Here is a 24,485-nt window from a genome sequence, read left to right on the forward strand (position 1 = left end):
TGCTGGAGGGTTAAGAAAATGTCAAATCCTGTCCTAGCTGGTTTTGCTCAGTGGATAATGCCCACTACTGGGTCTGGGTTCAATTCTGACCAAGGGCATGTACCTAGGTTGCAGGCTCCTCCCTGGCCTGGGCCCAGGTCAGGGCTCATGCAGGAGGCAACCAATCAAAGTGTTCCTCTCACTTTGATGTTTCTCTCTGTCTTTCCCTTTCTCTTCCACATTCTCTAAAAATCAATGGAAACATATCCTCAGGTGAGGATAAAAAAAATATTAAAGAAATTATTATTATATGAAAGACACATCTTGAAAATGCCTAAAGAAAGTTGTCATTTTTTCATGGTGAAGGGACTGGAGTTCGTGTTGATGAAAACACCTTGGTGGCTGTGGTGACTGGCAGTGGCTGCAACAGCGGGGTGATGGGGCTAGTGCCTTCCCCTGATCAGCCCGGTCGCCTCCCACAAAGGGAGGCCAGACTGTGGCTTAGGCCCGCTCCCCAAGGAGAGCAGGGAGTAGGGTGTAGGACATCCCCTGAGGGCTCCCAGTATGTAATACGGGGCAAGCTGGGCTGAAGGACCTCTCCCCCCTCCAGTGCACAAATTTTTGTGCACTGGGCCTCTAGTAAGATAAATAACATTGAATACAAGAGTAAGTAAACTTATGGTAAATGACAGTAAATTTCTCTAAATATCACATTTTAAAATCCTTGAAATACCATCAATTTCTTTCACCTGAATCTCAAAAGTATTCAGTGAATAATTAATGAGAGAGATATGCTTTCTCAAACAATAGAGTTCTGTGTTATCCCATCATATTACTGTTTAACCTGAAAATTAGTGCATATTAAAATATTAGTGCATTGCCCTGGCTGGGTAACTCAGTTGGTTAGAGTATCACCCCAATATGCCAAGGTCGTAGGCTCAATCCCTGGTCATAGGCTCAATCCCATATACAAGAATCAATCAATGAATGCATAAATAAGTGAAATAACCAATTGATGTTTCTCTCTTTTTCTCTCCAATCAATAAATAAAAAATTAAAATATTAGTGCATATTACAATATTTATTGTGTCTAAAGTAGACATTCTTTATATCCTCATACTACCATACAAATAGCTAAGTACCCAAAGAGACTGGTCATTCTTTCAGTACTACAGTAAGAATCAGATTTTGCATATTTAACTATCTGGAGTAATTCAAGGAAGATAAATAGAATTGAGGTATGTAAAAGGAAAGGAGTACTTACTAATTTTTTAGAGTTTATTACTATAACTAGAGGCCTGGTGCACAAAATTCATGCAAGAGTAGGCCTTCCTTCCCCCAGCTGCTGGCACCAGCTTCCCTCTGGCACCTGGGACCCAGGCTTCCCTCCGGCCACTGGCAAGCAACTGGGACCTGGGCTTCCCTTGCAGCACGGCTTTGTCTGGAAGGTCATCCAGAAGGATGTCTGGTCTAGTTAGCATATTATGCTTTTATTATTATAGATTAGCCTATGGTGTTAATAATTGCATTCCTTCTAGGGTATCACACTTTGAAATAATCATTTGTAGGGTTTGAGCCATTGGTGCACTAGCAGTATCTATTCTGTTGATTGAAAGCTGACAGATAAATCTCTCTTTAGTTACAAGTTGTTGACTGGATCCGAGATTGATGATTTAAATAAATAAAGAGGGAGAAATCTCTGAGCACAGCATTACTGTCAGAATCAATGAATTATCCCTGCTGGGTATTTATTAGTGCACCCAGGAATACTAGTTTTAGAGGCAACCAGGACATTTCTGGGAAAGTTGATGAAAAATTTAACACTTCACTCCAAATCCTCTTCTAGAATATTAAAGGTTAAACATTTTAAATATATTGGCAATAGTCTCCCCTATGCAAGTACTCTTGGGCTGAGAAATAACATCTTCAAGTCTGTGGCCCAGATGCCAATAACATTCACATTGATTTATTGCTGTACACTTTGGATGGGGAATCAAGATTCTATATTAAATGAAAATAGAGAACTCTACAGAAACAGCTCATAAGAATAAACTTGTATCTTTGTCCTTATCACTCAGAGTTCCTGCATAAATGTCAATAAAATCTAATTAAGTAAAACAATTAATAAAATAAAGTCTGTGTACACACACATACACAAACCTGTACAATTTTATCACAGAGATAAACAATATTGAAAGACTTAATTTTTAGTGGCACAGAGAAATAAGTGTAGTGGAGAGTAAAAAAAGTTACTGAGTTACAGTTTGAAAGCCTTCATTTCAACATGATTACATACAGGATAGTCAGGATGAGGAGCAAGCCACCTGAGACTTTGGAATCATATATGCCTCATCTGTAAAATCTGTGTACTTTTCTCAGGTAGTTAGTTGTTGCAAGGCCTTCATTCAGTGGTGTTTAACAACCAGTTCTCCAGGCAAAACAAAAATAAAACAAAACAACACATCATTAAAATGTCCAAACTACCCAAAGCAATCTATAGATTGAAAGCAATTCCTATTAAAATACCAATGACATATTTCACAGATTCAGAACAAATAATTCTAAAATTTATATGGACCAGGAAAGATCCCGAATAGCCTCAGCAACCTTGAGAAAGATGAATAACGTTGGAGGTATCACAATACCAGATATCTAGCTATATACTACAAGGCCATTGTAATCAAAATAGCCTGGTGCCAGCATAAGAACAGGCATATAGATCAATGAAACAAAACAGAAAGCCCAGAAATCAACCCATGTTGTAAAAATTATATCACAAATTGTAAAGACTCTTTTACTGATTTGTGAATTACATTATTTCATTATAAGGAGCTTTCTCTTAACTGCTTTTTTTTGTAGCTACATTTGGGAGATGTGATATAACACATGCTATGTTTGCATATGTATATTAACAAGCTAGATTATAATGAGCTTCACTGAACAAAATGAGATACTGAGTAACCTAAATTTTTTGAGTAACCTAGAATTTTTCTCTAACATTTGTTCTTATTTTTAAATAAATTGTCAAACAAGTTTCAATTTAATACGTAGGCTTTTTATTTTTTTTCAGGAAGAGATCATGTCCAGATATGAATTTCATGCATTATTGGATTTAAAGGTGCATTGTGAACTTACTTCACTTTGCATTAACATTGACTTCAGATAGATCATTACTCAATCATAATTTATTTTATATATTTACTTTGGATTTCTATAGGGTAAATTATTAAAATAAACTTGTTTAAATTTTATTATATATGTAAATGTGTCTATGTAAATGCATCTATGCAAATGTTTCGTATGTTTATATACAAAAATTAAGTAGTTATACTGAGAATGTAATATTTTTGCATATTTTGTGTTAAGACTTTTGACACCTTATACATTTAAGCATAAACCCAGAGGAAATGTATATACAGTGTGAAAAGTATTCTAAATAATAGAGCTTAGAACACTTACAAATGTATAAATTTTAGGCCTTGTGTACAGAACACATCTGGCCTCAATGTGCACATGTAGATCACTGGAATTAATTTATTTGTAACCTTAAGCATAGTGTCTAATGCATAAGAGCACAAAAGGTATCCTATATAATAAAAACCAAATATGCTAAGTGTCTGGTAGTCGGGTCAACCGTTCAACCAATCAAAGCATAATATGCTAATGATATGCTAATGCAGCTCAACTGCTCGCTATGATGTTCACTGACCACCAGGGGGCAAACACTCTGACTGGTAGGTTAGTTTGCTGCAGGGGTCTGGCCTATTGGGACTGAGTGAGATGGGCCGGACACACCCTGGAGCCCTCCCGAGGTCCCTGCCAGCCCTGATCGTGCACCAGTGGGGTCTCTTGGCCTGGCCTGCGCCCTCTCATAATCCGGGACCTCTTGGTGGATGTTAGAGAGCCAGTTTCGAACCAATCTTGCAGGCCACTCCACTCAGGAGGGCGCCAGATGCAGGGCTCAGGGATGACAAATACTGCTGCACTAGTACGAGCCTCTCTGGATAGGGACTGATTGGGCACAAGCCCACGGCTGGCGCAGTGGGGCAGGATGAGCGGGAGTTGCAGGTAGCAGCTACAGGTGGCATTGGACTGCAGGTTTCAGCCTGATCCCCACAGGTCAACCAAAGGGACCCCTCCTATGCACGAATTTGTGCACAGGGCCTCTAGTGTAAAATACTATTGACCATTATAATAATGATGACAATAATGATAAATACACTATTATTTTATCATTATTATCCAATATTTGTAGACTTATATGAAGAGCTCAAGGCTCTTTCATTCTGCTCATTTCATGATCTGATGCCCCTCAAGTCTAAAGTAGAAATATTGATAACATTGGATCATGATTAAGAATATTGATTATATTAAAAGGTAGAGAGCTTTTAATTTCAAGATCTATTACAGATCTAACATTCAAACTGTTGGTTTTAGCATTTTCTCTCTCTTAGGTGGAATATGGGATAATCACAAAACTTGAGGCTACCTGCTTTCTGGACTATGCCTCTTTCTTAAGACCTGTGACAGATGATTTAGATCAACTCCATATTTAACATTAAGGAAAAGTACATTTTCCTCTCCTTTTTTACTTAGGATTTTTCTTTGATGTCAAAATAATAATAGTTTTATAGATAAAATGTAAGGAAAAGAAAACTAAGGAATCCACTATTGCTATCACAGCATAGATGGGCAGCCTATCTTTTCAACACAAGAGAGTTCTGTTTATAGGCTCCAAATTTGTTCATGAGGCTGTAAGATTAAGGTCCGCATGAAAACAAGAATTAAAATGTTTCTTCCTTGTTGACTTCTGTATCTACATCTCCCTGAAGAAATTTGTACCGCAATCCTTAGGTTAGGATAGCTTTCAGGAATGGTAGTACATGGTCTTCTCTGATAAATGTTTCACTAGGCCCATGGGCTATAGAACCTCATAGATAACTTATATTTTTTATTTAAATCCATTAATGAGGAACCTATTTGGTAGCTAACAAAAGGGAACTGGAATGAAATCAACAAGCAAAAAACCAAATAGCAGACATGGTAAGTGGTAACAGTGGAATGACGTACCACTAGTGAAAGGCAGGAAAATCTAAATCAGAGTAAGCTATTGGTCTATGAAGAGTTATTTCTGAGGTCTATGATAAAAAAAAAATCATTCTAGAGAATCTAGAAACGCTTCACATTTCCCACCTTCAAAATGAATATTTACACTCTAAAAACTTGCAAATTTACTAGAACAGACGATAATACATACCTGTTAGCAAATTTTTTAAGTGATAACTGGCTTTTGGAAAAATTCTGGGGATTATACTCTTAGGAAATGTTTGCACCTATAAAAAAAAACACCTTGAATTTGAGATGACTTAACACAACAAAAATTTCTCAGGTAGGTTTTCCTGGAGAATTTCCTCTGTGTGAAGATTCGTGAACCCAGATTGCTTGCATTTTGTAGCTCCGCTATACTCTATGGCCTTAGAATCCACTATCGTCAATATAAAATGGGGAGGAAGGAGAGTATTAAAGACATACCTCTACCTTACAAATCAGGAAAATGTCACGTGTTACTTCTGCTCACAATCCATTGGTGAGAAGTAGTCACATAGTCTTGCCAGTATGAAAGGGAAGCCTGGGAATGCAGCTCCAGCCTGTATAGCTCCCTCTCAGTAATGTATTCATGCTATGAGAAGTAAAATACATTTTTTGGTAGCTATCCAGTGCTTCTGTCCTTGAATTCAAAGAATAAAACAAATATTTCACCACTGTTTTTGATAGATGCAGTGATTCTCTCCTGATTTCGTAAACCATGAATTTTCTTCTAGCCTCCAAATTGTGAAATATACTTTATTCAAAGTATTGCAGATATTTTAGACAGTTCTAGATAGTCTGGTTTTCATATGATATCTTTTTGGTAAATCAGTGTCTGGTTCCTTCTCACTTGCCAGAGAGCATCCATAATTCTCTGCATTTCTCATCAGATTTAGAAGAAAATAACAGGGAATTTTCCTGGATCCACTTGGTTGATACCATTCTAAAAGTCATAATTTCCTAATTCATCTCCCTTCTATTCATATGTTCATGCCATCTCCTCCAAGCAGCCTTCCTGACACTCAAATCTTGATGAAATTTCTTCTCAGGGGCTCTTATGGTACTCCTTCTTATAATACTTACAACATTGTATCTAACTCCTTCTCTACTTATCTGTTAAAAAATACTGAAAGTTCTCTAATGGGCCCTAACCTCTTTGCTCCCAGCTGTGTCTCCAGTGATTTTTCCAGTGCCTGAGAAGTAGTAGTTACCTAATAAATATTTGACAACTACTCTTGAATGAGAGAGAAGAGGTAAATGCATTGTTTATGAGAATAAAATAATGCACCATATCATAAGCAGGTATGGGTAGCTTTACCTACAGATAGGAAATAGTGGGAGGCAAAGAAGATGAAAGAATCATAATGTTATTGACTTCAACTTTGTTCTAAATGTCTAGTCATATTTACCTACTGATCTATCTATATTATTTTATTAATGTATCTATATTATTATTATTATAAAATATTCCATTATTAAACTGAGAAGTGCTCTTCTAAGTGTTCCTAGAGTTTATTTAAGAGAAATGGGCAGAAAATGGATCACCAAAGGAAAGTGAAAAAAGTCTTCATAGTAATGATGAGATAATCAAAATCATGTATTTATAAAGGTGCAAGTCTGTATTACTTGAGGTCACTTATAAATTTTCTTCAGCTAAGGTTTAACAAAGATGATTACAAATTATAGGGTTTCTAGAGTTTACTTGGAGGAGCCAGAACTGCCCCAAGAGGCCACACAAATTGTCAAAGGTCAACATCACCCTGTGGAGTCAGGGCTCCGATTTGAAGATTTAAAAACCCTAATTTAGATTTAGAACAGGTGTATGTTTTGTCCAAAGTCATGGATATAGTAAATAGCAGGCTATTATAACATATAGATCATTACAAATAAAATGTCATAAACTGAAGACAATCTTATCCAGTGCATTCAATCCCTTAATAGTTTTCCCTTTACTTTGTAAAAGGAAGCTAGAATATGCAAGTAACTTCAACTCCAAGGAAATTGTTCATAAGATAAAGCAACCAGTATATTTAAATGACACTTTTTATATTTTCCCGAGGAGAGGAAGATTCACTTTAATATATATTTATTGGTCTCTGAGTACAACTTTTTTAGTGCAGAAACATATGTTGTGAAAATGCCACCACCATAAAATGTATCATGTTTTAGTTTAGCAGATTGAAAATGGCCCTACAAGGCATGGGGCATATTGGTGCAAATGAAGAGTAAACTGCTGTGGCAAATGTGCGATGTGATTGCTGGCAGGAAAAGGATTTATGGTGTCATATAAAATATTAAATAGCTTTCCATAGAATAAGAAGCAGCATTTTGATTACAAAGCCATTTGCACCTAAATATCTATTGGGCATTGAAAAAAGACCTGCGTATCTGTAATGCAATCCTTTACTTAAAGTCTTACAATGAACCTCAAGAACAAAGAGAGCAGAAAAGCAATAAAACATTGACTAGTATAACTATAAAACAATTTAGAGTAAAAAATGAAATATGTCAAGCAATCATATTTTGAGTGATGAAGTGTGTATTTTTTTCATAAGGCATTACAAGAGAGTGGATATTTTAAATTACAAACAGTAAAACTGGTTTTTGACTTTGAATTCATTCAAGTATGTGACCATAATTATATCCACAATTGAGAAATCATGGTAAGAAATCCCTTCTCATGCTCGCCATCCAATCAATTTCTCCTTAAAAATATGGGTTTCTCTTAAAAATGATAATGATATTTTAACTTTTTAAACTTCTAGTCTCAAGGCAATGTCATTAAAGTATAGCATTTGCCATGTTTCATAAAGGCGGCTCATTGTATTCGTCTCCATGGATAATTGAGGCCTTAGAAGTCAATCTTTTACCTAGATTAAATATTTTTCTAAAAGATAATAGAAAGCCTCTGAGGAGCAAATATTCTAAGAAAATTACACTATTAATCATTCTAAATGAAATTCATATAAGTTTATAAATTAACAAACTTTTTTAAACTTTTGCATTATCATTATAACTTGCTACAGAATGAGTGTTTGTGTCCCCCCCGGCCCCACCCCCCCAATTCATATGTTAAAACTCAACCCCCAATGTGATGGCACTTGGAGGTGTGACCTTTGGAAGATAATTAGTTCATGAGGGTAGACCCCTCATAAATAGGATTAGGCCCTAATAAAAAAGATATTCAGCCCTGCTGGCCTGGCTTAGTGGTTGAGCCTCAAACTATCAAACAGAGGGTCAAGGTTTGACTCCGTGGTCAGGGCACATGCCCAGGCTGCGGGCTCCATTCCCAGTGTGGGGTGTGCTGGAGATGGTAGATCAATGATTCTCTCTCATCATTGATGTTTCTATCTCTCTTTATCCTCCTTTTCTCTCTGAAATCAATAAAAATGTATTTTTATAAAGAAGAGATTCAGACAGCTCCTCCCCTTTCCTCCATGTGAATACACAGCAAGAAGCGAGTTCTCACAAGACATCAAATCTCTGGTGCCTTAATCTTAGACTCCCTAGCTTTCAGAATTATAAGCAATACATTTTCATTTTTTTTAAATATATTTTTATTGGTTTCAGAGAGGAAGGGAGAGAGAGAGAAACATCAATGATGAGAGGGAAGTGTTGATTGGCTGCCTCCTGCACTTTGGACAAAGCCCGCAACCCAGGCATGTGCCCTTGACCGGAATCCAACCCGGGACCCTTCAGTCCACAGGCCAACCCTCCATCCACTGAGCCAAACTGGCTAGGGCTTTTTCATTCTTTATAAACCACCAAATCTATAATATTTTTGTTATAGAAGTCAGAATAGACAAAGACATAAGTAGATAAGCCAATGTAAATCACAACAAATATGTGAAAATTATCAAAATTATACTTCCTTGCTTTGAAAGAAGATGTCCAATGTTCCTTCATGTTTTTGAAAATAAGGCCAGAGACTAGCTATAAAGTCAAATTAAGACTTCAGTGTTGGAAGCAGGTTTAGCAGTGAAGTGGTAAAAACATACACTAAGTAGTCATACACATTGGATAACTCTATCAATTCCAATATTGAATAAACTTAGCAAGTGATTATTTCTGAAATCAATTTGTTTATCTTTAAAATAAAGATAATAATGTTTGCAATGCTACATTTATTGGAGGAAAAAACACAACAGAATACATAAAGTCTGGTCAGTTTCAGTAAGAAGTTGATATGTAATCTTCAAAATTATACAACATAATAAAGAGAGGTTAATTTTTCCTGTAAAGTTTTTATTGAAATTTTTAAATATCGTTTGAGCCATCATTCAGTATACATGAATTTATTTATGTACCATTGTTTAAAATCTGTCTTTTTATACACAAATGAGATACACACACCTGTCATACACAGGTGGGAAAGAGAACAAAAGACCAAGTTTCCTTTTTTGAAAAGATCACATTTTAACCAGAAAGGCTTGAAAGAAGAGAACAATTATAGACTACTATATCAAGAAGTATAAAACAGTTAGAATGATAAGTAAAACAATTCATAAGTGATGAAGGGAACTGGAATTTTGAACTCTCAGTTCCTGATCTTGGAATTTCAAGGAAATATAGAGATTTGAGTTTGAGAGAAAATAAAACTCTTAAAATGCTAAATGCACTTGTCAACTACAGTCATTCATGGAATAAGAGAGAAGGATGTGTTAATAATAATAAGTCACAGAAGATTATAATTAATATTTATTGAAAGCATTCAATGATCCCCAGGCTACAATGAGAGGCTATAGGCCTCTCTCATTCAAGCCTTATAGTTTCCCCATTCTAGAAATGAGGAAGTGAAGAACTAGATTAGATAGTATAAATAAATTGCCTAGAATAACAAATCCAGTAAGTTGCAGAGGCCTGGATTTGAAGCCAGAATTCTTATAAGGAATTGTCATTCTAAACTAAATACAGTAATTATGAAAATAATGACTTGTTATGTAAAGCTCTAATTTATCAATATATTAAAAATATCCAAGCATTACCTAGTGCCTAATATCTACTTCCTGTTTGTATGTTCAAAGAATCAATTTACAGATAAAACTGAGAAATGAGACATCCTTATGCAGAAAGACACATAGTCAAATGCATAGACATTTGCACATACCCTTGCCTGCAAGCACACAGACACATATACACACATAGAAACAACATTCACATTTTGATCATCTACTTTAGAGGCAGCTGCCTATTACAAAGGAGCAGCAAGATAATTAATACAGTACATTCAGTAGTCACATTATCATTTGTGCCTCACTTTTAATGTGTTTTTTATTCTAAGTTTGAGAGAATAGGCACATTTATACTAAATTCTTAGTGAAGACCCAACAAAAGAAAGACATTTCAAGGTGACTTTTCACATTTAATATATATATATATATATATATATATATATGCTTCCCAGATGCTCAGATCTTCCTCCCTTGTGCCCTGGGCAGGAGCATCTTTTAAAATTATATACCATAATTTGGCTTTTGCCGTTTTCTCCTTGTGCAGATCTTTAATCTATTTTATTCACAGCAGGATAGAGAGCAAGAGAGCTTTGACTTAAGACAAAGATTCCAAATACTGGGAGAGGAGCAAGTTGCAGGAATAGTGCAAGTAAACCACATCACAAAGTGAAAAATTTATTCAATGACAAGAGGGACAAGACTGTCTTTTGTTTCTTCCTGCCCTCATTACTTGCTCTTATTGTGAGCAGGAAACTTTATAGATAGAGGTGATGACAAATATACCTGGGGGCTGCGTTCCTATCTCACCCATAAATCCTTTTCACTATTTAATTACACCAGAGATGTGTGTAATCTACATGACTGAACTCTCTTGGGCTTGTCAGGTAAAGACAAATGTCCTTGCATTTTCATTTTTTCTCTCTTTGAAGCCTACTGGAACTATTTGCAAAAAAATTAATATTCTTACACTATTTAAAAATACTTTATTTTGTGGTGCCTCTTTTTTTTTCATTTATCTGATTTCCACTTTGGTAGAATCGGTCATAGTGATTTCATTTGGGATCAATTTCTTGGTCTGATTACGATTCTGCAGGTGTTATATAGTAACTTAATAATAGTTCTTCGGCAGTTAAGTCACAGGAGCTAATTTACAGTGGAAATGCATATGGAATAATAAATTACCGTTTCACTGATTTTCAAAGAAATTCATTGTGATTAATAATACTAAAAGAGCAATTGGAGGAAGTAATAATGATTTGCCACAAGTTCCAAGGACTCGTTGAATAGTTTTAATCTTACTATATTTAAACATTGAACTGCAAGTAAATTCAACAATACTCAGTAATGAGATTTGGGATTCATAATAATGCCACTAATCATAACTAGATTTTGTACATTTTATGGTATAGGATACATGATATTCAGGGGGCTTAAAATATTTTACTGATCTTAAGTTAAGCTATCTGTGTGAGATTTAAAGCCTGCAGCGATTAAGTATTTACAAAAGCCATATTTGCTTTAAGTGATTGATATGCTCAATTATCTCTAGCGAACACTTCATATTTACACCCAAATCTAACTACTTCATACAATTAAGAGAAACAGAGTGATCTCGGGAAAAAATAAACAGTGCTCTAGCTAATAAAAATGCATTAACCTCCCCTTCTCTGTTTCCTAGGCATCCTCAGGTATCGGAGACAACATTGACTCGGGGCACAATTTTTAAAAATGAGTTCAAGTAAATGAATCCTTATTAAGTTTCTGGCTCTGTGTTTAACACCTGGGATACAAGTGTAAAGAAGCCTGGCTGCTCACTCGACTGGAATCCCCAATAAAGTAGCTGCAGAGCCACATAGATCTAAATATAATACAATGTAAAACCTCTTCTACTTGGAATGGAACAAAGTACCCCAAGGAAAAAACAATTCTTTCTGCTTGAATAGTTCACAGAACATTTCACAGAAGAGATAACATTTTCAGCCAGACTTGATGGATGAAAGGAATTTAAAATGTTGGGGGTGGCATGGAAAACGTGCCAAAAATTATTAGTAGAGAAATGGTGATGCTTGGTCACCACAGGATGTGGAAAGATCCCAGACTCCTCCCGGGTAGGCAGTCTCTTTGTGTTTCAGCTGGCTTATCTGTAAAATGTGTTATCGCCCTGTGATTGTGATCATTTGTTCATCTCTAACAGGGTTATCATCACTGAACATGGTGAGGTTGGTGAGATCACTTTGGGATAGTATAAATATGTTATTTATTTTGATATAAAATATGTATGCTGTTAATATTAGAAAAATGTAGGAACACAACAACTGATTCAACAGAAGAGAGGTAAGTAGCATTAAAATCGACTGGTCAAGATCATAGACTAAGTCCCACTATAGCCAAAATTATGAGCTATGGAAAAAGTATATAAGAAAAGTATGAGAGAACATAGAAAAATGTAAAATTATTAGGCAGTGAGAAATCAGCAGTAAGAATGAGTAGAATGAGTAGTGGCCATAATGCAAGCAGAGAAATGGATTCTTATGATGAGAAGAGTAGGAATGATGGCAATTCATAGGAAGAGAGTAAAGCCCTCCCAGATTTCTTGTCATATCCATGAGAGCTTAGTAATCCTTAAACACCTTTGCCAAGAAAAAAGAGCAATCCATAGTTCTGAATAAAAATCTAGAAGTATATTATAAAAGGTCACTTGAAGGCCTCTATGGTGTCGCTGCATTTTAGCTCATGAATATATCTAAAGGCATATCCACCAAGGCATGTCAAGTATCAGGAAGGAATCATCACAAATACGACATAACCTCATGCTTAACGCAGCTCAGTTTAACCAAGTGAATGGCAGAAAATCTTCCCTGCTTATAGCTTCCAAACTCGATCTAATTCAAAGTAAACAGAGTTATTTCAGAAAAGTCTATTAACCTTCAAAAACAAAACATAAATAGTGTATCTGAATTAACAGCTTAGGGAAAAAACTGAATCCTTGGATGGATCAAGGCAATACTAACGCATTTGCATGATATAATATCATTTCAACCAGAACATATTTCTGTCTAAAACCTCTGATAATAGTTTTTACAGTTAGTTAAAAAGCACTTTACATCCTGTATAGAGATAAATTTGTTTCCATATAAGAGTATTTTAATAGGAATATTAAGATGTGACCCAATTCTTATAAAAAAAATTTTAAAGCAGTTACAGTTGAATGTGCTTTTAAAAAGGGCTCTGCCATATATGGATTTTTAAACCACATCAAGTCAGAAACATTGTTTTGCTGTTCTTTTGTCCATAAGATGTTTCAATAAATTTGTGTCTGTTGAATAAATGAAAGTGTTGATAAAACTTTATGAAAGCAAGTATACATCAAAAACTAACCTTCAGAATAAGTGTGCAACTAATTCAAGGAAATACATTTCTGAACATTATTGTTCCCTTTCAAAATATTAATAAAACTCTTTCTATCTCAGCATTCTTAAGTTGTACTATAATTGGTGCCTAAGAATCAGTTGTAATTGTATTGAAGGAGATATAAGACAAGCTGATATTTTAAGTGTGCCAGTGCTGCAATTTCTTATAAAATAAACTTTTGGTGATAAAACAATATGATTTTCCTACCCCATGGAAGCTATAGAATATTAATTTATTGCTTCCAGAGTTTATGTTTATGTTTGAATAAGAAATGACAAATATTCCCTAACTGGCTGAGTCAGACATTTCTATCTTTACTAATATATTCAGAATAAAGTTCAGCTCTTCTATTTCTGGATAATTATAAACCTTATCACAAGGACAAGCAATAAAAGTCTCTTGCAAACAGAAGATTTGGATTATTTAATAATAATGTCCTTTACATTCTTAATGGCTTATTGATTGGGAATTAATGAAATGCTATCTGGAAGTACATTCGTCTATTTGAATGGAAGCAATTCAGACTCAAGCAATTATCATACTTAGTGGCATATTCTCTTGCCTTCCTGGAAAGAGCTTTGTTATCACCATTAATACACAGTGTAATTGAGTTATTCAGGGGCTGTTTTGCCCAATATCTACATGTGCATCATTAATGAAGCTAAAATGAACTTGAGTTTCCCAGATGTCAGAGAAAAACCTCATTGTTTCCTGACAATGTAGCTCCAAATAGACCAGACAGATGCATTCTATTTCATTTCAACACTTTCGAGGAGGAATACATCAATATGATTTAAGGATAGATCTGCATGTTAGGATTTGTTCTATATTAATAAATAAATAAAATAAATATGCCACATGTAATTTAATGGTGATTTTGCTCTAGAGGGTATATATATACATATATATATATATATATATATATATATATATATATATATATACATATAGTCAACTGATAGATCATCTGTTCTTTGAATAATACCTGGAAAACATTACTAAGTAAAAATGTACATAAATAAGTTATTGTTACTTGTTCCAAATGTTTAAAATAAACTGACAAGTGTCAAATAGTGATAAAGCTGCAATGGAGTGATGAAAGTTAAGTAGACTTACTGTGGTGATCATGTTGCTATATATACAAATATCAAATCATTGGGTTGTACACCTTAAGCTAATAAAATGTTATATGTCAAATATACCTCAATTTTAAAATAAATAAATAAATAAATAAAACTTGAGTGCTTAACAGACTAGAAGTGTCTGGCCTGGGATTCTGCTGATCAATATGAAGACAATTTGAATGATAAATGAGTAAGTATAAGGATTAGGAGTGTATAGTTGATTTGAGTCTTATTTGATGATAGTCCTAAGTGTGGCTTCTTTTTCACTCACTTTGAAAGACTTCCAACCTTATTCACAAACACAATTTCTTTTGAACTCTATTCTCCATAATGAGGAAATATTTTGTTAGTTATTATTAGAAAACGGGTCCCTAGGCCACATCTTCTTTCTATTCCAAATAATATTTTTTCAGCCTTTGTTCTCCTAGTAGTGGAGACATAATTTAAGAATTTCAGGGTAAGAAATAGTGTTTTACTTTCTAAAATAACAAAAAAATACATTAATTTTAGTAGAAATCCTATTTAATTTTTAAATCTAATCTTAACAATTTCAAGAGGATTCCTTATTTTCAACTCCATAGTTCATGCTTTAATCTTGGGCAAACTTCGATTATCACATTTCACAAATGTACTTCCAGATAGCACTTCATTAATTCACAATCAATGAAGCATTAGGAATGTAGAGGACATTATAATATTTGACTGCCCTTACCTGATAGTGCTAATTGATTTAATAGTATTTTAGGGTCCATATTGGAAAGTGAATTCATTGAGAAAATGACTTAATTTTAACCTACATTTTGTTAATAGGATGCAAAGGACTGAATATCAAAAGTAACAATCCAAGTTTCTTACACTGGCACAGTCATATGATTTCGGAAATGCTTATTACATGAATTTCTGATTTCTGCCATACAGATCAGCTTTCTCTCAAGAGATATATGCTTTTATTTTAATCAGGCTTGTCTTCTCTGCCATTGGTTCCAATTTCAGCAAATGTAAGTTGTACACTTTGGTCAACTTTGAGACATTAAGATCAGCTTTAACATTTGATAAGCATCATGAGGTGGCATATATGACTTACTAACTACAAAAATCCATGGGATGAAATATTCCCCCACCCTTTCCTTTAATATGACATCAAATATTTATGGAGAAACTAACCACTTGCACCAATGGCTAAGTAGAGGGCCTGTGCCATAAAATTAATGACAAATTCATTGTGACAATCTCTTCCCAGGGATACAGAATGCAAATTAGGAAGATTTTTACATAATGTATTGATTGGTGGAAGTTTTGAGGGTGACTCAGTTGCTCTCTAGCATTATATGCTAATAGATTTTCTAACTCAAAGATGGCCAACTGAGCCCTATAATCACCTAAAAGGGAAAACCTTGTAATGCACCCACCCTTATGCAGAAAATGGAAACTTGAGTGAGAAAATTGAATCTTTTAAACTTCTACCTCAGCTGATTCCATCATCATTTAAATATTAAATATCATGAAAAAGAAAACCTAGCATCCATTTTCATGCAAGATATTCTTGGTTTACAATCAGATCCTGAAGTCTCATCATGACCCCAAGCCCAGCCTCCAGAACCCTAGAATTGTGACAGGGAATAAAAATGTATACTATTCTGCCTTTCCATGAAATAGAATTAGAATAAAATGTGCTAACAAACTTATAAAAAGAACTCATAATGACAGTTTCCTTATAAGCATATTGTAGGCATCAGCAGTTCCAGTTCCTGCTGGTACAAGAATCAGCTTTGACCATGACTTCAGTTGATGCAGATCACCCAGCTGCAGAAATTTGGCTGGCCCTGTCCAGTTCCAGTATGCTGACATTAAAAATCAATATTGGGGCCAGGGAGAACACTGCCTACATGTCCACAACCCCTCTCCCTCAATCTCTTTGTTCTGCTTTCCCTCTCCCTTCCTATAAAAAATGCTGCCTGCACTGAGATGTTAAGATGGACTTCAGAAAATAGTTTGTCATCTTCTCAGGTAACCAGAACTTGAATAAACCTCTTTCCTTTTTTATAAGCAGGTTTAGCTTTCATTGGGGCAATTAGCCAAACCAGAGATCAGTAACAGAATCTCACCTATGTTAAATATTTTATTTGAACCAAACAAACAGATCTTGCATACTTTACATGTTTCACTGAATATAAGATAAAACTATTCCTCTAAACCAGTGATAGCGAACCTATGACACGCGTGTCAGAGGTGACACACGAACTCTTTTTTGGTTGATTTTTCTTTGTTAAATGGCATTTAAATATATAAAATAAATATCAAAAATATAAGTCTTTATTTTACTATGGTTGCAAATATCAAAAAATTTCTACATGTGACATGGCACCAGAGTTAAGTTAGGGTTTTTTAAAATGCTAACACGCCAAGCTCATAAGGTTCTCCATCACTGCTCTAAACTGATACTACACCCAGTACAAAATTAATCTAGACCTGGGATTGTTAAGATTTTCTGTGAAGGGCCAGAAAGTAAATGTTTTAGGCTTTGCTGACCAGACAGTCTCTGCTGCAACTACTTAACCTTGCCATTTTAGCATGGAAGGGACCATTAACAATTAGTAAATGAAAGGGTATGGCTATTTTAAATATATATATTTTTTATCAAAACAGACTGTCGGCTGAATTTGGCTGGCAGAACATAGTTTTCTGACTGAGACCTAAGCTGAAACTGCAAAGGCCTGATGTTATTTTCTTCATCAGCTAATGGGGTCTGAGGAAATCTTACCACTCAACTGGCTGGTATATTCCACTTCTGCTTTTTCTTTCTGAGTTGCATCTCTTCCCTACCAAGTCTCTATAGCTGTCACTTTTATTTTTAACATAAACAAAGCTTCTGAATCAGACAGTTCATAATGATGAAGCAGGGAAGGTGGCAATATGAGTTTATTGCACTCAGGTGGAAAACCTCAAGATATCTGAAATCCTGTTTAAAAAGAAGCACTATTTGGTAATTTAGGTCAGTGATTCTGAAACTTTAGGAAATGTAAAAATTGTCCAATATACTGTTAAATCTGTCCTAATCATGCTCCCATCTCCTAGATATTGTAATTCCATATGAAAAAAAAAAAAACCTTGAATTTTTAGCAAGCCACCCAGGCAAATTGGATAAGCATGATCCACAGGCTGATCAGTGTGGCTCAGTCATTGAGCACTGACCTATGAATCTGGAGGTCACAGTTCAATTCTTGGTGGGGGCACATGCCTAGGTTGTGGGCTTGATCCCCATTGGGGAGCATCAGGAGGCAGCCAATCAATGATTATCTCTCATCATTGATGTTTCTATCTCTCCCTCTCCCTTCCTCTCTGAAATCAATAAAAATATCTATATATATAAAACCCTAATATGCAAATACACTGAATGGCGGAACAACCAAACAACCGAACAACCGGTCGCTATGACATGCACTACCACCAAGGGGCGTGCGAGGAACATGGAGGGAGTCAGTAGCAGGAGGCAGAGTGCAGAACATGGTGGGCATTGGCCACAGAAAGATGGTGGAGCAGTTGAGTGGGGGTGACAGACCAAGGCAGGATGCCAGTCGCTGTCATCAGAGCGAGACTCTGGTGGTTACTGAAAATTCTTTGCTCCCACACACCGAGGTCCTGCCAGGCACTCACACCTGCTGCCAGTGCTGGCCCTGCTTGCACCCGCTGCCGGTGCTGGAGCTGACATTTGTACCTGCTGCCAGCACCCGGCACCCGCCCCTGGTCCCGATCGCTCAGTGCCATCAGTGGGTGTGAGCGGCGGCTACTGGCCCCAATTGCCCCTCAGGGTTTCTCTACCTCTCCCTGCTCCTGAGGAGAGATTGGAACCAGCAGCCACCTGTTGCACCTGCTGCCAGTGACAACACTGCTCACACCCACAGCCAGCGCTAGAGCCACTGCTCACACCTGTTGCTAGCACCCTGCGCCAGTCCCAATCACTTGGTGCTGTCAGCAGGTGAGCAGCGGCTGCTGGCCCTGATTGAACCCTGAGGACTTCTCCACCTCCCCCTGCACCTGAAGGGCTATTGGGGCAGCAGCCACCACTCGCACCCGCTGATGGTGCTGGCACCACTCGCACCCACTGCTGGTGCCAGTCCCAATTACTCTGCACCGTCAGCGGGTGCAAGCGGGGCCAGTGCTGTCAGTGCGTGGGAGCAGTGGTGGCAGGAGCGGGGCTCCTGGCAGAGAGAGGACCAGAGGCAGTGGCGGGAGGTGCCAGGCAGGAGAGCAGAGGATGGGCCAAGACCTGTCCCTGTGCCCACTGCGCCTCGAGGCCCACACACAGTTCCTTTCAAGGTGTACGGATTTGTGCACTGGACCCCTAGTATCTACTTATATAAAAACCATGGGTGGTGTTAATCACATCCAGAAGAAAAGCTGCGACCAACTGGAAGGAAGTCAGTCCTACAAGGGTTGTCTTGGCAATGGCTGCACCCTCCCCTGAGCTGTTTCCCGGAGCTGGTTCCTGTAAAGGCAGGGTTTGAGGCAGGAACCCACCCTGGGAGCACGGTTCCCTGGGAGAGTGCTGCGCCAGCACGGCCAGGGGTCAACCTGAGTGGGGGTGGCTGAAAGGCTTAGAAAAGACAGACAAGAGAATGAAAGCCGCGTCTTGGTGGGACACTGCTTCTCTGAGAGACAGCTACCACGCCCACAGCCATGCCTTTATTTTATAGCAGATGCTATGAGGCAAAGTAAGGGTGTGACCAAGTTGTTTACAACATACTCCTGGGTTTCAATCCTACTCAACTACATGCACCTGAACTCTATCAAGCCTACATCACTCAGGCACGTGGGGCCATGTGTTTGGACCATAAGTTCAAGCTTACAAGTACAGCTGTTGGCTATAATTGTGCTGGGAGGGCCCTGTCCTCCAAGCTGGGACTTGCACATGGCAATGAGAGGACTGTGCCCTCTCATCAGTCCAAGGCTTGAACCTGTCCAAAACACTGTAGCGGCTCCCAACAATAAAGTTTTAATTCTGTTTCTTTGTTACTGATGTTGTGGCCACACCCCATAACAAAGAAACAATTTCCGGAGGATGAGGCCCAGGAAACAGGATTTTAAAAATATTCCCAGGTGATTCTCATGTGCAGCAAGGTTGAGAACCACTGCTATAGATAATATTAAAAATATATCTAAACGTGCAATTCTTTGTCCAAAAAATGAGCATGTTCAAAAATTAAATGAAGAAATTTTGGATATACTAGATGGAGATTTTCACACATTTTTGAGTGATGATTCCATTGATTCCACAGATGATGCTGAAAAGGAAAATTTTCCCATCAAATTTCTTAATAGTATTACTCCTTCGGGAATGCCGTGTCATAAATTAAAATTGAAAGTGGGTGCAATCATCATGCTATTGAGAAATCTCAATAGTAAATGGGGTCTTTGTAATGGTACCAGATTTATTATCAAAAGATTACGGCCTAACATTATCGAAGCTAACAGGATCTGCAGAGGGAGAGGCTGTTCTGATTCCAAGAATTAATTTGTCCCCATCTGACACTGGCCTCCCATTTAAATTGATTCGAGGATGGTTTCCCATGATGCCAGCATTTGTGATGACAATGAATAAATCACAAGGACAAACTCTAGACAGAGTAGGCATATTCCTACTGAACCCGTTTTTGCACATGGTCAGTTATATGTTGCTTTCTCTCGGGTTTGAAGAGCATGTGATGTTACAGTTAAAGTTCTAAGTACTTCATCACAAGGGAAATTAGTCAAGCACTCTGAAAGTGTTTTTACTCTTAATGTGGTGTACAGGGAGATATTAGAATAAGTTTAATCACTTTATCAGTCATTGTTTGCATCACTGTTGTTTTTATATCATGTTTTTGTTGTTTTCATATCATGTTTTTTTTTAAATATATTTTAATGATTTTTTAAAGAGAGGAAGGGAGAGGGATAGAGAGTTAGAAATACCCATGAGAAAGAAACATCCATCAGCTGCCTCCTGCACACCCCCTACTGGGGATGTGCCCACAACCAAGGTACATGCCCTTGACTGGAATCGAACCTGGGACTCTTCAGTCCACAGGACAACGCTCTAGCCATTGAGCCAAACTGGTCAGGGTGTTTTTTTTCGGTTTTATATCATGCCTCTGTTGTTGTTATATCCTTTTGTTACTGTTTATTTATTAATAAATTTATATATGATTTTCATATATATTTTACTAATTTCCTTTCATCTCTCACACTTCTATTATAGAGAAAGGGAAAATAGCAATATTAAAATATCTCTGCTAATTAATTCCTTTTTTAAAACAATATATTTTATTGATTTTTTACAGAGAGGAAGGGAGAGGGATAGAGAGCTAGAAACATCGATGAGAGAGAAACATCGATCAGCTGCCTCCTGCACACCCCCTACTGGGGATATGCCTGCAACCAAGGCACATGCCCTTGACCATAATTGAACCTGGGACCCTTGAGTCTGCATGCCGATGCTCTATCCACTGAGCCAAACCGGTTAGGGTAATTAATTCCCTTTTAATGTGCATAAATTTTGTGCACTGGGCTACTAGTTTAAAATAAAGAATGATCCACAGGTTCACTTTGGGAATTACTTCCTAGACACCCAAACTGACTGCATACATAGAAACTGCATCACAGAAATGATGTCATAGGGCACCACCATGGATGTCATGTCCAACTCCCTGGTTACTCTCTCAGCTGAAGTGCTGGAGGACTTGCTACAGGAGCAGTTTAGGCCATTGCCCCAACCGGCCACCATCAGCCAACTCAAGAGACTTCCCTGGAGCAGTTGCTCATCCACCGAGGACCTGGTTCACAGGTGTGGCCAATGCCAAGGAGCATGAGCAGATGAAATATCTTAACCATGTATAGCTCAAAAAAACAATCATCTGCACACCACATCGCATGCTCATCACCCAAAGTTGATATCTTTCTGTCCCCATTAATCCTCCCTTTGTCTACTTTTACCACCCCAACCCCCTTTCCCTCTGGTTATCACCATACTGTTGTCTGTATCTATGTCATATAATTTAAATTCTGTATAGTTTTATTAATCAATGTCACCCCAATAAATTCAATAAAACAGATGAAAACAAAACATTAAATAAGAAAGATCAAGCATGATATTTATAGGTAATGAATTATACATAACTCATGTTTTTTTGTTTTACATTAAACATGGGAACAAGATATGAATATGCATATGTGCAATTTATTGCTATATAGCTAAAATTCTGGGTTCCTATTTCATTTTGTTGTATTTATTTCTTTTTTCTTGAACCCAATGAAGTTCTGGAAATATGGATATTAAAGTAATCCTATCTAATACAAGGGCAATACGCAAATTAACTGTGACTCCACGGCAAAAGATGGCAGCGCCCATAGCGGCGGGGCAGGACGCTGGCAGCGTCACCCTGGCAACGTGAGCCCAGCAGGCATTGCCTTGGCGACCCCTGAGCAGGTCATGTGGCCCTGGAGCAGGCAAGCATGGCGGCAGGCAGCCCTCAGCAGGGCCTGCTCCTGGGTCGCTACGGCGATCCACCTGCAGGCAGCACCAGCAGTCAGCACCCAGAAGGGCCTGTTAGCAGGTTGCTGTGGTGATCCGCAAGCAGGCTAGTGGGGCCTGCAGGCAGCACCCCACCCTGGCCACAGCTCAAGGGAGAGAACAACACACAGGCGAGGCCAGGAGCCAGAGAGATCAACACAGAGGGGCACCTGCTCCAAGCCTCCACAGTGTGGCTGTGGGCAGGCCTCCAGCAGACACACACACACACACACACACACACGGGGTGCCTGCTCTGAGCCTCCTACGCAGCTGGGGGCAGGCCCCCGGCAGGGAAACACACACACACACACGCGCGCGTGCGCACATGCGCGCACGGGGGGCAACTGCTTCAAGCCTACGTGGTGCGGCTGGGGGCAGGCCCCAGCGGACACACACACATACGGGGCGCCTGCTCCGAGCCTCTGCTGCCAGATTGTGGCCGTCAGTAGGACATCCACTGAGGGCTCCCGGACGGTGAAAGGGGCAGGCTGGGCTGAGGGACCCCCACCCCCCAGTGCACGAATTTCATGCACCGGGCCTCTAGTCTATATATATAAAAGCCTAAGTGACCATCGCAACCGAACGGACGACTGAACAGGCTGCGTGGGGTGACTAGGCCGGCAGGGGGGTTAGTGAGGGGCGACCAAATGACTGAGCAGCAGGCTGCATGGGGCGACCAGGCCAGGAGGGGTGTTAGTGAGGGGTGACCAAATGACCGAACAGCAGGCTGCGTGGGGTGACCAGGCCTGCAGTGGGGGAGTTGGGGGCAACCAGGATGGTGGAGGGGGATGGCAGTGAGGGGCGACCAGGCCAGTAGAGGGGGGCAGTGAGGGGTGACCAGGTCAGCAGAGGTGGCAGTTAGGGGTGACCAGGCTGGCGGGGGGCCAGTTAGGCATGACCAGGCTGGCGGGGGGTCAGTTGGGGGTGACTAGGCTGGCAAGGAGGGCAGTTGGGGGTCACCAGGTCAGCAGGGGTGTTAGTTAGGGGCAATCAGGCAAGCAGGCAGGTGAGCAGTTAAGAGCCAGTGGTCCCGGATTGTGAGAGAATCAGGCCTAAACTGGCAGTCGGACATCCCCAAGGGTTTCCGGATTGGAAAGGGTGCAGGCTAGGCTGAGGGGATTCCCCCCCATGCACAAATTTTGTGCACCGGGCCTCTAGTCAATAATAATGTAAAAAAAAAAACAAAATCTCAGCTGTGATTTGGCTAAACTGTAGGCACTGGTGCCATTTCTTCCTCAAACCAGGAAGCCTAGCAAACTTGATATTCTTAAAGGTGCAACAATATACATACAAGTTCTCAGTGATGTTTTGGAAAGAGCCACAGACTCTAAGAAACAAGACCCAGATCACCAGAACTAACCAACAATACTTCTGAACCACATATATCCTTAGCTAAAGATCTGTTGAGAAACAATACCCAACATGCTAGCTATGCTGTGGGCTTGAAGAATGAGGAGAAAGGGCCCTGGGCAGATGGTGGCAGTGGTGAGTTGGCATCCATTTATTGCCAGAGCGTGATGTCTACAACTGGATTTATCTCCCCAACCAGGAGTCTGGATAGATTCCCAGAAGTAGAACTCCTGAGTCATGGCTCCCCCAAGTGAAATGTATAAAAAGTGGAAAAGTTGGTCTAGACCTATATTCTAGAGACAAATAAATGCAGTATTTAAAATTTAAAAAATTAAATAAAAGAAAGAGAGAAATAATGGCACATCCTTTGGAATCAGAGGAAGATTCTAAGTTCATAAAACTATATCATGTGTTGGTAGCAATATGAATTTAAAAATAAATGTCATGGAGAAGAAAACTGCAATTTAAATATAGGAATCTAGCAGCACCATAAATTTAGCAAAAGAGAACACCACATCAGTATTAAAGGTGGAGCATAAGGCTGCTGTCTTATATCTAATATCACAAACATCAAAGAAGTGAAGACCATCAAACCTCAGAGGGAAGGTAGGGGAGGGTAGGGTTAAGGGGGAGAGATCAACCAAAGGACTTGTATGCATGCATATAAGCATAACCAATGGACACAGACACCAGGGGGGTGAGGGTATGATAAGGGTTGGGGAGTTGGGGCAAGGGACGGGGATAGGGACACATATGTAATACCTTAATCAATAAAGAAAATTTTTAAAAAGTGAAGACAAGATAGAAAACAGAACAGAAATTATTCCCTCTCTTAAAAATGAATTTAATTTCATTAGAACTGCACAAAAGAGAGCTAGGAAGAACAAACCCACTTCCCTTAATTTGAATAAGGAAGAGATAGAGGAGAGGGTTGTATCTGGAACAAATAAGGCACAGCCTACTGGAAAAAAATGTAAGCAGTGTGTGTATTTGATATTGTCCCAAGTATTTCATATTGTCTAGACAGAATTGAAA

The 24,485-nt window shown here is 38.4% G+C and overlaps 1 protein-coding gene and 1 pseudogene across 1 annotated transcript in view; one reads left to right on the forward strand and one right to left on the reverse strand.

Moving 5' to 3' along the window:
* LRRTM4 (leucine rich repeat transmembrane neuronal 4) overlaps positions 1-24,485 on the reverse strand; it is a 661,549-nt gene that overhangs the window by 149,579 nt on the left and 487,485 nt on the right. The gene's annotated exons all lie outside the window — the stretch shown is intronic.
* On the forward strand, positions 21,217-23,704 carry LOC102436702 (annotated as a pseudogene).

Source organism: Myotis lucifugus, unplaced genomic scaffold (genome assembly GCF_000147115.1).
Source record: "Myotis lucifugus unplaced genomic scaffold, Myoluc2.0 scaffold_277, whole genome shotgun sequence".
Taxonomy (NCBI): Eukaryota; Metazoa; Chordata; class Mammalia; order Chiroptera; family Vespertilionidae; genus Myotis; species Myotis lucifugus.